We start from the raw sequence: 13,423 nt of genomic DNA, 5'->3' as shown, positions 1-13,423 counted from the left end.
TTGTAGATATGACACCAAAAGCACAATCCATAAAAGAAAAATACATAAATTGGACTTTTAAAAAAACTTCTGCTTATTCAAAGACATTGGAGAATGAAATGACACGCCGCAGACTGGGACAAAATACTGGCAATGGACATATCTGATAAAAAAACAGCTGATATGCAGTATATTTTATATACATATATATATATATATCAAAACACATTAATAGGCAAAATAAACAACCCCATTAAAATATAGTCAAAAGATTCGAATACACATTTCACAAAAGAAGATACATGGATTGACAATAAGCAATGAAAAGATGCTCAAAATCCATGTTAGTCGTTAGAACCACAATACAAATTAAAACCACCATGAAATGCCATTACACTCCTATTATTAGAACAGCAAAGCTTAGACAGACTGACCATACCAAGTATTGGGAAGGATGTGGAGAAACTAGAACATTCATCCACTTCCTGTGGGAATGTAAAATGATACAGTTACCAGAACGGCAGTTTGGAAGTTATTTATAAGTTAAAGATCTGTATGATCCAGGCTTTCCACACCTAGGTATTTACCCAAGAGAAATAAAAGCATATGCCCACACAAAAACTTACAGACCAGTGTTTAAAACTGCCTTATGGTTTTCTCAGGGTATATGCCCAGTAGTGGGATTGCTGGATCATATGGTAGTTCTATTTTTAGGTTTTTAAGGAACCTCCATACTGTTCTCCATAGTGGCTGTATCAATTTACATTCCCACCAACTATGCAAGAGGATTCCCTTTTCTCCACACCCTCTCCAGCATTTATTGTTTGTAGACTTTTTGATGATGGCCATTCTGACTGGTGTGAGGTGATACCTCATTGCAGGTTTGATTTTCCTTTCTCTAATGATTAGTGATGTTGAGCATCCTTTCATGTGTTTGTTGGCAATCTGTATGTCTTCTTTGGAGAAATGTCTATTTAGGTCTTCTGCCCATTTTGAGATTGGGTTGTTTGTTTTTTTGTTATTGAGCTGCATGAGCTGCTTGTAAATTTTGGAGATTAATCCTTTGTCCATTGCTTCATTTGCAAATATTTTCTCCCATTCTGAGGCTTGTCTTTTCATCTTGTTTATGTTTTCCTTTGCTGTGCAAAAGCTTTTAAGTTTCATTAGGTCCCATTTGTTTATTTTTGTTTTTATTTCCATTTCTCTAGGAGGTGGGTCCAAAAGGATCTTGCTGTGATTTATGTCATAGAGTGTTCTGCCTATGTTTTCCTCTAAGAGTTTTCTAGTGTCTGGCCTTACATTTAGATCTTTAATCCATTTTAAGTTTATTTTTGTGTATGGTGTTAGGGAGTGTTCTAATTTCATTCTTTTACATGTAGCTGTCCAGTTTTCCCAGCACCACTTACTGAAGAGGCTGTCTTTTCCCCATTGTATATTCTTGCCTCCTTTATCAAAGATAAGGTGACCATATGTATGTGCCACAATGTTCATTGCAACTCTATTTACAATAGCCAGGACACGGAAGCAACCTAAGTGTCCAACAACAGACGAATGGCTAAAGAAGATGTGGCACATATATACAATAGAATATTACTCAGCCATGAAAAGAAATGAAATTGAGTTATTTGTAGTGAGGTGGATGGACCTAGAGTCTGTCATACAGAGTGAAGTAAGTCAGAAAGAGAAAAACAAATACCGTATGCTGGCACATATATATGGAATCTAAAAAGAAAAAAACAAAAGGTTCTCAAAAACCTAGGGGCAGGACAGGAATAAAGATGCAGACGTAGAGAATGGACTTGAGGACACAGGGAAGGGGAAGGGTCAGCTGGGACGAAGTGAGAGAGTGGCATGGACATATATACACTACCAAACGTAAAATAGATAGCTAGTGGGAAGCAGCCGCATAGCACAGGGAGATCAGCTCGGTGCTTTGTGACCACCTAGAGGGGTGGGATAGGGAGGGTGGGAGGGAGATGCAAGCGGAAGGGGATATGGGGATATATTTATATGTATAGCTGATTCACTGTGTTATAAAACAGAAACTAACACACCGTTGTAAAGCAATTATACTCCAATAAAGATGCTAAAAAAAACCACAAAACTGCCTTATGGGTAACAGCCCCAACCTGGAAACAACCCAAGTGCACCACAGATAAATGGAAAAACAGATTACAGTATATCCACACAATGGAATACTACTTATCAATAAGAAGGAATTTACTATTTATATATACAACAACATGGAAAAAGCTCTCAACATAATTATGCTGTGTGAAGGAAGACAGAACCCCCTCCCCCAAAAAAAAACAGCACACGTTGAATGAACCCATTTACATAGAAATCTAGAAAATGCAAATCAATCTGTACTGTTAGAAAGAAGAGTGGCAGCCTGGACATAGCAGGTGAGGTGGAGAGGTAAAGGTGAAGGGGCCGGAGGAAACCTTTAGGGGTGATGGGCTCGATCCTCATCTTGATCACAGTGATGGTTTCATGGGTATATATACACATCAAAACTTGTCAAAGTGCACATTTGAGACACATGCAGTTTATTGTGTGTCAGTTACCCTCCAGTAAAGCTGTTTAAGAAAACATTCTATGGACTGAACCAAACCCACCTGTAAGGTGAAACATATCCCAAGCTGCCGGTTTTAATCTCTGAGACAGCAGAATGCTGTAGACAAAAGTGGTCCCCTGTAGAGGTTCCTGTGACCATGCATAAGTCAAGGAAAATCACGTGGCCCCAGTGAAAGAGCACCCAGGAAGTCAGGCACCGAACAAACACGCCGTCCACCCATTCCTTCAGGTTTTGAGACTCACTTGAGCAACGATCCCCTTTAAAGGGCTGATATCCAGCTAATTATAAATGTGGGTTTAAATAATAGCATCACACGGACTCGTTCCACAGCCCCCTGTATTCATCCCTCCCTCCCCTTCCCCAGGCCCTGGCACCACTGATCTTTTTACTTTCTCCATAGTTTTGCCTTTTCCAGAATGTCCTATAGTTGAAATCCTCTTCAGATTGGCTTCTTTGACTTAGTAATATGAATTTAAGGTTTCTCCATATTTTTTTCATGGCTTGAGAGCTCATTTCTTTTTGGCCTTGAATAATATTCCATTGTCTGAATGCACCATAGTTTATTCATCACTGAAGGACTGAGGACATCTTTTGGTTGCTTCCATTTGGCAATTATGAATAAAGCTGACATACGCAAAAAAAAAAAAAAAAAAAAAAAAAAAAAAAAGTAGGTTTAAACTGCTTCGAAAAGAAAATCTGCTGTTACCAAGGAAAGAAAAAGGAGATTCTTATCAAAGTCCAGACAGCCCTCCTGGGCCCTCACAACTCCTGAGAGCTCAAAGATTTCCTGCCCTCATCTCTGAGTTGGCACCAAATCTCATACTCACTTTTTTTTTTTTAAGATCACGTGAGACTTTAATCGTTGAACAAACAGACCGTTAATAGCAGTTATAGCATTGAAATGTCCTGATCCAGCATCAACGTCATAAACCATATTGCCGATATGAACTCTAGGATACAATTACACTGTTACCCCTAGTAAAACTTGTTCCGTTGATCAGTGTTTTAGAAGAACAGGTGATAAAGCATTTTGGTTTTTTTGTTTGTTTTTTGTTTTTTGGGGTTTTTTGCTTTTTTTTTTTATTAGTTTCACTTTTGATATTTCATGTGTATTTTGCTTAACATATTCTCAGGCTCTGCTTTTCTTGGTGTTTCCTGGACTGAGAACAGACAGGCCTGGGGCTCTATCCAGGTGAGTGTCTTAGCGGTCCCGAGCCTCAGCCTCCTGGTGGATAAATGAGGATGGGGTCCACGTACTGCACACAAAATGTGACGTGGGCAAGGAGCCCCAGGCTGGGTGTGAGATGCCTGCCGGCATTTTCGAATCCTGACATGGTCACAGTTTCCACACGAATTTAAGGAAAAATGAGAACCAAGTTCCTGCGCCTTGGTGCCCAGGGAAGACAGCAACTTGGTGGTCTGGCTTAGCTCACGTGTAGCCCGCCTCATTCCCTGGAGGGTCTCAGCCAGCCTGCCACAGCTTCCCACCCTTCTGCTCCTGTCACCCTGTGCAGCTGGGGCTCAACCTCAACTCAGGACCACATGCGCCCGTTCCCAACAGCGTGACAGCTCGCTCCGTGGGCTGCCCCCTCCCAGGTGCTCTCCCTGTGATACCTGGGGGTCACCTGCCTATCTGTGTCTCCATAAGGATGGCAGCGAGCTAGGCGGCATCCACCCACGCGTCCCTCGAGGAAACACTTGGCAGATTTCTTTGAGGAGGCTTACGTGACGTGCCCTTCTCCTGGTCTCAGGAGGATGCTTTGTGGGTGATGCTCATGGCTGAAGTGTCCGTTTAGGTCTCCCCCTGGGTGTGTCCTTACTACAGACACATGGCCCTTTGGTGTGCCCTGTGCCTCAGCCCTCAGCCCAGTGGGGTGTTGGTACACTCCCTATGTCCCATCGAAGTCTCGCTGAGGGCGGCTGTGCAAGCACCGGGCCCAGAGGGAAGGCCACCCTACACATGCCTTCAGATTCCCTGCATCCCTGGTCTTGCCCGGGAGCTATAGGGAAGACATCTGGAGGTGGTCAGGTCTGGAAACACCAGAATGAAGGTTCTGAATCAAGAGGACGGAGGCATCGCCACTGACCTCTCAGTGTTTCCACGGGAACCCAGAGGAAGTGCTTTAAAGAGGAGAGACGTGAAATGCTTCGGACGTAAACTGAGGGGGTGTGCCTGCTTTTCTGTGGGATGCCTGCTGTTGCCTCTAAGAACTTGGGCCTTGTTCTGCAGAGGGTTTATCCCGAGTGGCTCTAGAAGTCAGAGCTCAGAATCTGTGCATGGAGAAAGCACAGCTGTGGGGAGCCCCAGGCTGACAGTGACATCCACTCTAGTGGCTCTGAGTGGACCTTAGTGGCAACGTGGAGGCTGGAGAGACGGAAGTGGAAGCGTTCAACCCTAACCCTAACTCCAACCTGCCAAGGGAGGGGGCCTGTGAGCTTGAGGTCCGGGGGTGATTCTGGGGCAGGGACATAGAAACGGTGGCCACGTTCTCTGCCCTGTGATTGTCCCAGCCGTCTCTGATGGACAGAGCTAAGCAAGAGGACACTTGGGGGAAAATGTTTCCACTCCAACTCAGGCGACTCATTTGGCTTTTACCACGGCCTCCTTCTGGAATGCCTTAAATCTGTGTCCTGCTCTGGTACTCCTTCACATTTTCTTTGCAGAAGCCCCAGGCTTTATACCTGACTTAATCGGCCAGAGACATCCCATGTTCACTGCCCTTTGAAGGAACCAGCACATTTGTGCTGCCTGGCCATGGGCTCAAACAATATATTCATGAGCTCCTTTTTGGCATCTTCTCTGCTTATTCAATAAAAATGTACCACAAATGCCATTACATGTCAGGGACTGTGGAAAGCAAGGGGAGACAAAGGAAAGTATCCACATCCTGCTGCCCTAACACAAAGAAAATCCTTTTTAGGAATTCTAATGGTCATGTAGGGCTACTGGCCCCAAAAGAGCCTGGGGCATCTTGACTGGATCATTTCTTGACCAATGGCTAGTCTCACACTGAGGCACACATTCACAACGGATTTTACATCTGGAGCTCAATGCAACCTTAGGAGTCCAGGCTGCATTGTAGGACAAATCTAAAAGTTCCTTTTTTTTTTTTTGCGGTACGCGGGCCTCTCACTGCTGTGGCCTCTCCCGTTGTGGAGCACAGGCTCCGGACGCGCAGGCTCAGCGGCCATGGCTCACGGGACCAGCCGCTCCGCGGCACGTGGGATCCTCCCGGACCGGGGCACGAACCCGTGTCCCCTGCATCGGCAGGCGGACTCCCAACCACTGCGCCACCAGGGAAGCCCTAAAAGTTCCTTTTTAATTTTGCCACGGAGGACAGAAGAAAGTAAGCTTCTGCCTGGCCTCCCTGAGAAATGGAAGATGCTCCGGCAGAGCTGGGCTCTGAAGGGCTGCGAAGGGGGCGGGGCTGCCCCAAGGTGGACAGTGACAGGGGCGGGGAGGGGCAGAAGCCGGGGCAGTGGATGAGTCACCCAGCATATCAGACCCCTAGGACCCACCAGTGGAGCCAAAAGTAGGTTCTGGAAGCTGGTTTCTAGAGGAAATAAGCCCAAGTTGTGTAAACCTCTGGAAAATGGAATTGTGAGGCCAAGGAATTGGCAGAGAAGTAGGATCGAGGTGCCCAAGATGATGGAGCTAAAAAGCCACATCTCCAGAGCCAGGGATGAGGTGGAAGAGGGAGAGCGAAGCCCAAGGCAGGGAGTGAGTGAAGAGATGCGAGCAAAGTGGGCTGGCCGCCCCACCCCCTTCCCCCGATGACCCACCTGATGCCTCGGTGCTGCCTCGTCTCCATCTACCTGGTCTCCCTGTTCTGAGACTCGGAGGTATAGGATGCTCGGTGCAACTCACATGGCCAATCAGAAGTGGGGGTGGGGGTGGGATGGGAAAGCAAGCCCCATGTCTGCAGTTAAAAAGGAGCAGGCTTGGGGCTTCCCTGGTGGCGCAGTGGTTGAGAGTCCGCCTGCCGATGCAGGGGACACGGGTTCGTGCCCCGGTCCGGGAGGATCCCACATGCTGCGGAGCGGCTGGGTCCGTGAGCCATGGGCGCTGAGCCTGCGCGTCTGGAGCCTGTGCTCCGCAACGGGAGAGGCCACAACAGTGAGAGGCCCGCGTACCGCAAAAAAAAAAAAAAAAGTAACAGGCTCGCCGCTCCAGGCCGCGTGTCCTCTGAACCCTGGACACCCTGGCCAGCCTCCCTTTTGCGCTCAGCTAACTCCCTTGGTGCCGGAGTCATTCCTACCCCTGGCTGCATCCCTGGCCTTGCCCGCCCACCTCAGGGGCCCTGGCTCTGTGTCTCCTCCACTCAAGAAATGGAGAGTGGCTGGAGAAAACCCTCCACCAGGGAGAATGAACTCCTTTGAATTTAGGGCCACGCACCGCAGGGGAGCCCTGGGCCCCGGGTGCTGATGCTGTGTCTCCCTGATGGATGCGTTGCCCACACGCTGTGGACCATTTCGCATCCTTTTGAATCTCCCGAGACTCTCCCAACCACCCCCCCCGCTCCTGTGCTCGCTGATGACCTTGCTCATCTTTTCATGAGGAAACATGCGAAATCAGAAAAGCATTTTCTCATCTCCCGCAGTGTCTCAATGGGCCGCCTCTGTATCTATGAGCCCGTTAAAGAGGACACTGGGGCTCCCAGGACCCACCTCTCTCCTGCCCAGGGCTCTGTTCCTGCCTGCTTTTTCCCTCTATCATCGCATTTTCTCTTTGTCCTGTACCATTCCAGTCAGCAGGCCTACAGGGCAGGCTGTGGTCCACGCAGCACCGCACCCACCCTGCTTCGACCCTTTCGCTCGGCTCTCCCTTGGAGCCACCCTCCTGGAACGAGTTGTCGCCGCTGGTTGCCCCAGACACTCACCCTCCTTCCCCATGCGGCTCTCGGATGCCAAGACAGCTGCCCCCGCCCAGGGCACAGTGACCTGCTCTGGGCAAAGCGAGCTCAGCACTCAGGCCTCCTCTCCCATGCAGCCCACTCTAAAAATGTTTGTGCTTAAAATGACGAAAATGTAAAAGAAGGTCTCAAGAACAAATGCAGATGACAAAAACTGATTAGAACTTTAAGATTATTTGACATTGAAACTTAACATTTTGAAATGTTTTCAAATGATTTAAAACTTAGAGGAACAAAACAAAAACAGCACAGGGAGTTTCGTGTGGTTAACAGGTAATATAAACATGGCACCATTATCAAAACCGGGAAACTGACACTGGCGCAATCGATCAACTCAACTACAGACTTCAGTTGACATTCGCCATTCTTCCACTGAGGTCCTTTTTCTATCGCAGGAGCCCATCTGTTTCCCACCCTGCTTCTGTCCCTGTAGCCTCCTCCAATGGGACAGCTCCTCAGTACCATTATAATATTTTTTTGGTAGAATGTGTCTCAGTTCAGGTTTGTCTGATATTTTCTCATAACTAGATGAAGGCTTTTTTCGCAAGAATACCATACACTTCTGGAATGTTTAAGCTGACTGATGGATACGTGACAGATGACATTCTAAGCATTTTTGAAATCATATTAACTTTACCCAAGATCCTCAACTCTCTTCCAGGAAGTAATGATTTACTGGCTTTTTACAGACGAGAAAACCGGGGTGTTGAATCATTGTCAGAGTTCACACAGTCAGCAGGGATGCTGCTGGGACCTGAGCCCATGCCTGGCCAACTGGGCAGCTCTGGGTGAAAGAGGTGGCACTGCTGATGGGCTTTCCCATGGGGAGGGCTCCTGGGGAGTGTGTGAGCCTTCTCGGCACTGGACGTCTCCAAGAAATGGTGAATCGACCGCTGGCAGAGCTCATCCCACTGTGCGACTCAGAGTCAATCATAAAGTAAAACTCAAACTCTGGCTAACATTGTTCAGACGATCCTTACTCCCAGGACCTAACTCTCTCCACCGAGCCTTGTGTTCTGTGGGCATCTGGTTTTATTTTAAGGGGGAGTTAAAATGGGAAAGATGCCACTGAGCCAGGCAATTTGAATTATGAGCAGCTTGATGGTGAGCAGTACCAGCTACAAAAACTGCTGTAAAGTGAAGGATCTGTGAGTGAAAGCTGTCAGCTCCGCCCTGTCCTTCAGGGTCACAATGTGCGTGTTGCAAGTAGCTGGTGACTAAGCCTGGGATTGTTCATAGCGCAGAGGAAAGATTGGGCTGTTTGGCGCTCCGCCCTTGCTGGGCAATTAATGGCCATATTTTCTCTTATGTGCAAGACACATGAATGAAGGCTTATGGTTCTTTTGTTTCACGTGGCAAATTATTGAATGTTCTGTTAAATATTGACCTATATCACCCTCGTACTTGTATCTCACTTCTGAAATCCCTTGAACAAGCAATTCTTTCCAGATAGGCATGTCGGGTTGCAAGGGAAAAAAATGCATTGCCAGCATCACAGTGCAACTGGTCGCAGTGTACCCAGAGTGGCTATCAATGGATCAGTGATGCCTGGAGCACAGAACAGCTGTTCTTCCGTGGTTGGGTCTGGGCCCAGTATTGTTTAACATCTTTATCAATGAACTGGGTGAGATGGAATGGAAAAACATGCTTTGTAACTGTGTAGCTGATACAGAGCTGGCGGGGACAAACGGGGCCCCAGAAGAGAGCGTTATAATTTAAACTGACCTTGGCAAATTGTGGCCACGTTCATTGATTAGATTCCATGGGTAGAGGAGAGTCTTAGAGAAAGAGAGAACTATGAAGAAAGTACAAAATACAACCTGTTCTTCAGCAGTTTGTCAGCTGATTGGGACAAAGACCAGAGCACAGCAAAGATGGGAGCCCAGGAGAGCTGGTGCTGTGTGCCCAGCATCCCAGACGTGATGGTTCTTCACAGCGGTGCCCAGGTGCTTGGACTTTGGGACGTGATGGGGCTGAACAGAGGGGGATGGGGCAAGGCGTGGCGACTTGACAGAGGACAGCACGCCTCTCAAGATTCGTCCAGGAGGGGTACAGACTGAGTGCCGTTCTTGTGAGTGGTTACCTAACCAAGAGGTACTGAGCACGAGGGCGCGATTTTGTGTCAATCATACTGACCCAGAGCGGGATCCCATGAGGCCCTCCTGGGTGCAAGAGCCTTTCTGTGTCCCCTGTTTTTTGTTTGCAGGAAAAAGGCTTTCATCTCCTAGACCTTCCCTGAGTTCCAAAGGGCAGATTCAAACAGTTGCTAATCAGGAAAGGGAGGGGATGTAGAAACAAAGGAAGGACAGAGGAGAAACAATCATGCAGTGATTAAAGCAGGGTCCTGGTTCCTCCTCAAGGGACATACATGACAATATCTTTGAGTTCTTTTACAGACACTAGAACCACCCTCCCACCCCCCCACACCCCCGCAAATGGAAGAAATCAACTACTTGATGACCATGAAGGTGTAGCCCTAGACCGACCAGAGGCTGAGGACTGATCCTGTTAATTCCTGTGACCCTGCCCTGTCACCCTACCAGAGGATTGTGCCCAAGCTGATCCCTTTCTTCCCTTCCTCACCTGGCCTTTAAAATGCCTCCCTGAAACTAATCAGGGAGTTCGGGCCTTTGAAGCACTAGCTGCCCTGGACTCTTTGCTGGGCGCCTGCCATGAACCCTGCACTTTCCTTCACCACAACCCAGGGTCAGTATCCTGGCTTTACTGCATGCAGGCAAGCAGACCCAAGTTTATTTGGATAACAATACCATGGAAGATAAATACCAGAAGCGAGCAAAATAAATCAGTGAATTCTTTAGCGTCATGGAAAGTAAATGCCAATATAAATAAAAAGTGAATTATAAATACAGAACATGCAGAACTCAGGCAGTGTAAGTAGAGAGAGCTACAGATGGGAGTTATGACATGTAAAAGAACAAAAAGTCTTGTCATGGCTATAAGGCCATCTTTATTATATTCATTATATTTCCTTTGAAAGCCAAATAAACTAGAAAACAAGGAAGTAAATAAGTAGTGTATCTGTATAGAGGAGATTTTATATATTTACATATTTATATAAATACATATTTTCCTATGTATTAATTAGGTGTGTGTACAGGGGGGATTCCTCTTCTGTACTTTTTTATTGTGCTCTAATTCACAGAGCACAAAGTTCACCCTTTCAAAAATCCTTCTTAGCCAATGGTTAGACTAAAGCACTTCTTCGCCTATGAATGAGGTAGCAGAAAACCACCAAAATCATTAACTAACTGGATTTGGTTAGCTTAGAGACCAGAAAAGCTTTGACTCAGAACACAGTGGAGAATTTGCATTGTGGAACAACTGATTTCCCAACTGTAAAAGTTGCTAGGAAGAATCAATATTGTGAAAATGTCTATACTACCCAAAGCAATCTACAGCTTCAATGCAATCCCTATCAAATTACCAGTGGCATTTTTTACAGAACTAGAACAAAAAGTCTTAAAATTTATATGGAGATACAAAAGACCCTGAATAGCCAAAGCAGTCCTGAGGGAAAAAAACAGAGCTGTAGGAATCAGACTCCCTGACTTCAGACTGTACTACAAAGCTACAGTAATCAAGACAATATGGTACTGGCACAAAAACAGAAACATAGATCAATGGAACAAGATAGAAAGCCCAGAGATAAACCCACACACCTATGGTCAGCTAATCTATGACAAAGGAGGCAAGGATATACCATGGAGGAAAGACAGTCTCTTCAATAAGTGGTGCTGGGAAAATGGGACAGCTACATGTAAAAGAATGAAACTAGAACACTCCCTAGCACCATACACAAAAACAAACTCAAAATGTATTAGAGACCTAAATATAAGACCAGAGACTATAAAACTCTTAGAGGAAAACACAGGAAGAACACTCTTTGACATAAATCGCAGCAAGATCTTTTTTGATCTACCTCCTAGAGTAATGGAAATAAAAACAAAAATAAACAAATGGGACTTAATGAAACTTAAAAGCTTTTGCAAAGCAAAGGTAACTACAAACAAGACGAAAAGACAACCCTCAGAATGGGAGAAAATATTTGCAAACGAAGCAATGGACAAAGGATTAATCTTCAAAATATATAAACAGCTCATGCAGCTCAATATTTAAAAAACAAACAACCCAATCCAAAAATGGGTAGAAGACCTAAATAGACATTTCTCCAAAGAAGACCTACAGATGGCCAAGAAGCACACGAAAAGCTGCTCAACATCACTAATTATTAGAGAAATGCAAATCAAAACTACAATGAGGTATCACCTCACACCAGTTAGAATGGGCATCATCAGAAAATCTACAAACAACAAATGCTGGAGAGGATGTGGAGAAAAGGGAATGCTCTTGCACTGTTGGTGGGAATATAAATTGATACAGCCACTATGGAGAACAGTATGGAGGTTCCTTAAAAACCTAAAAATAGAACTACCATATGATCCAGCAATCCCACTACTGGGCATATACCCAGAGAAAACCATAATTCCAAAAGACACATGCACCCCAAAGTTCATCGCAACACTATTTACAATACCTAGGTCATGGAAGCAACCTAAATGCCCATTGACAGATGAATGGATGGAGAAGATGTGGTACATATATACAATGGCATATTACTCAGCCATAAAAAGCAATGAAATTGGGTCATTTGTAGAGACGTGGATGGATCTATAGACTGTCATACATAGTGAAGTAAGTCAGAAAGAGAAAATCAAATATCATATATTAATGCATATATGTGGAACCTAGAAAAATGGTACAGATGAACCAGTTTGCAGGGCAGAAATAGAGACACAGAGGTAGAGAACAAACGTATGGACACCAAGGTGGGGAAGCCATGGGTTGATGGTGGTGGGATGAGTTGGGAGATTGGGATTGACATGTATACACTGATGTGTATAAAATAGATAACTAATAAGAACCTGCTGTATAAAAAAATAAATAAAATTAAATTAAAAAAAAGAAAGTTGCTAAAGTAGGGAATGCAGGTTCCCCCAGAAAGACTTCTGAAATGAAGATCAATTCTGATCTTTCTGGCAAGGCAGAAATGTGATCTGACATAGCCCTAAGATTATACCCTAAGATCGTAGGCCTTGTGCATGTGTTATTTGGTTCTGTAGTCAGTTCTCTGAAGGTGTAATGCTGACCCATGTAAACTCGTAGAGAGGGACAATCCAGAAGCAGGAAAACAAAGCGTCATTAGCTTTTTTGGGCCAGTGTAAACTGTAAATGTTTTCTCAGAGTCTGACAGAATAGTCAAATCAGCAGCTGACTTCTCCTGTACTTCACTGAACAGCAGTGTCTGAGGTCAGAGCTATTAGATGTCATCTGGAAACCAGGTGGTACAAAAAGGTCTGATGCTAAACATCACCGCTCCCACTGACGGGCAGAGGGAGCAGCTGTCAAGCTCCAGTAAACCAGGTGAAAGAAAGAAACCTCCCTGATGGTCTTCCTCCCCAAGCCTCTGCCCTGGGCTCGCCGTCTGGTGACGTGTCCTGCCCTTGCTGGCCATGGAGATGCTGTCCTCTCACCTTGAAAAGAAACCCTTTGCCTGGTTGTAGGATTACATCTGAGCTTCCTCTTTTCTCCTGCCTTCTGTTGGGAGAACTGACATAATGTGGATGGCAGCTGTGGGGCAGGGCCCACCTGCAAAAGCTACTTGTTTCCAGGTACGCAGCCATCTGACAGGTGTTGATGGTTCCGGGGACTCCAGACCTGCAAGCTGGTTACCATCCTCGGTGCCGTTCACCGGGTGGGATGGGGATCAGTACTGTCTCAAGGGAGAAGAGCCTCAGGTGAGGGGGCGGGGCTCCAACCCCAGGGCTAAAGCAGTGGTCCCCGTGCTGTGCACCCAAGGCGCTCAGAACCCACAGTTCTCTTGTATCTGTTTCACACGTAAAGCCCATTCCCCAAGTTTCGATCTGTTTAGGTG

The sequence above is a fragment of the Hyperoodon ampullatus genome, assembly GCF_949752795.1.
Source record: "Hyperoodon ampullatus genome assembly, chromosome: 9".
Taxonomy (NCBI): domain Eukaryota; kingdom Metazoa; phylum Chordata; class Mammalia; order Artiodactyla; family Ziphiidae; genus Hyperoodon; species Hyperoodon ampullatus.
The sequence above is the reverse complement of the archived record's forward strand: the minus strand, read 5'-3'. Positions refer to the sequence as shown.